The sequence below is a fragment of the Pseudophryne corroboree genome, chromosome 1 (genome assembly GCF_028390025.1).
Source record: "Pseudophryne corroboree isolate aPseCor3 chromosome 1, aPseCor3.hap2, whole genome shotgun sequence".
Taxonomy (NCBI): Eukaryota; Metazoa; Chordata; class Amphibia; order Anura; family Myobatrachidae; genus Pseudophryne; species Pseudophryne corroboree.
In genome coordinates this window covers 213722365-213724738 of record NC_086444.1, presented here as the reverse complement: position 1 = coordinate 213724738, position 2374 = coordinate 213722365, and positions in this window count along the sequence as shown.

Sequence of the window (2374 nt, the reverse complement as noted above, 5' to 3'; positions counted from 1 at the left end):
CCTTTATCTAAGATATATTTTACGGTAATTTCCTAGCAGAAATATAATGTCAGCAGCTAGACATGTGAGCTTCAAAGGGTATTTGTCAGTTTGCGGTATAGCAGGTGTAAAAATATAACCAGAGATATGTAGGTTTCGAGGTTAGCAAAAACCCCCTAGTTATTCCACTTAAGAGCACATATAAAAAATATAGACGATGGCAAAATATATTACGTATAAGATAGAAGTTTTATTAGCCAATAGGATTAAGCTTCGTGTCAGGAAACGACGACACGATATGTTAATTGGTATCACTTTATAATGTACTGCTGGTAGGAAATAAAGCTCTCTCTCTGCTCTATTACTTTCCACTATATACACGTGTGGCTAGTTATTACAAAGGTTATTTTGTTGACTGGTCACTGGCTGCAGCCGTGTATGAACCTGATGCTGACTGACTGAATGCGTGCTTGAACTTGGTTAAGCAAAAGGTGCCCTCTCCTGGGTTCCCCTTTATCAATATGGAGGTTCCCAATCCGAGATCCCATATCACCTGTTGAACAGCGGACGACTGAGCGGACGGTTCCTGGACTGAGACTCAAAACCCATGCATGGTATGTAGAGATATTTCTCTGTAGACTCTCATTCCTGTTAACTATCCACTATGTTCCGCTGGGAGACAGGCATCGGGATCGCACGCACAAAGTTCACTCAGTAAACAGGTTTTTCTCATTTTCATTCAATCTCTTGCTTAAATGTGCTTATATATGTGTTATAAAGGCGTAACAATGAATGAATGTGGAAGTAAATTAATTCTGAGTATTTAGAGTGTGTCTGCATATAACCAACTGATGGATTGTTACACTAAACGTTACTGTAACCAATGTCTTGTTTTGTCTTATATTGAGAATTAAAACGTAGGTTAAGTTTGTGTTACTGCAGTCTATATGTGTAGAATATTGTAGAAAGACTTTCAAAAAATAAGTCAGAGTTATGAAACAGACATGTCCCCTTTGTACGTGTGTAGTACTCTTAGTAAAGGCACACCACGATCAGAAATTTTATTTACATTATATTTGTAATCCAGGAGAATCACCCTTATTCTCTGAACCGTGGGAAGAAGGATTTGACATTTTTGCACCAGTTTGTTGTCATTTCATTCCTACAGTAAAAAATATTGGAAAGGATTGGTCAGATATACTGTCTGAATTGGAAGGTTCAGAACAATATATTGTACATAATATAAAAGTCTAAGTTGTACTCACAGTAGAATATCATTGCATCTGACTTGCATATATTGCTAGCACCTCAACAAAACACGTCCTGTCGCTTTAAAAATTATAGCGTACAGAGTTAAGAAGAAAAAAATCAGAAACGGAAGCCGTTTAAAATTTCTTTTTTTTTTCTCTCTCTTCCGTGAGCTGTAACCACAGACTGCTGCAAGCAATGAATGCAAGTTGAATGTCCTGTCAGGATTGTGTCTGCATAGCAATCATACATAAGTTAGGGGAAGGACATCCATGTGTTTTAAAAGCAGTAGTGTACTTTGCAGAAGAAGGGGTTTGGGAAAATAGAGAAAACCCAAATGATGTGTTCATATTGATGGGATGTCAGTTCATTCCAAAGGATAGTGACATAGGTAAAAATTGGTTACAAATCACCTCTGTTTCAGGCAATTTTCCTCACAGTTATATCTCTGAGGATCCGTTAGATCCAGGCTACTGATATCTCCCAGATTTTATTGAATACTTACTGGCCATAAGTATTGGGAAATACAAATACTTATCCTTCGGATGAAGCACCTCGGAGTGCCATGGACATTATGAAGAATGTACATGGTGAGCAATGCTTGAAGGGTATGAGACGATTGTTTCAATGGGCAAAAGTGACTACTAATGGCACTAGACCCGGATAGGTTGAAACAAATTAGAGTAACCTATGGGAGATATGTGAAGGATAATAATCTGGAACAGAGTCTTGATTTGTGAATTAAAACAGATAAATTACTTCAGTATAAGAAAAAGTTAGAAGAGTTAGGACAAACTCAAGAACAAATGGCTCTAATTAATATGGATGATTTTAAAGATGCAGACATATCTGGACAGGAAACAATGATACATAGAGGTCCCAAGAAAACCAAAGGGTATCCGTACTGGGCATGTCCAAATTGTAGACATTGTAACCCACCAGATGATACACTATGTCCAATTAGTCAAACACCTTGGTCCTATAAATGTAAGCCCTGTAAAGAACCAAATGTTAGAAGATCTGTTAAATCTAAAAAGTTAATCAGTAAATGGTTGCCAGTGTTAAAAAAATAAAAGACCTACTAATTATACCTGAAGATGTGCATGCCACAGACTAATATATTGGTAGACTAAAAATTGTACAGCAT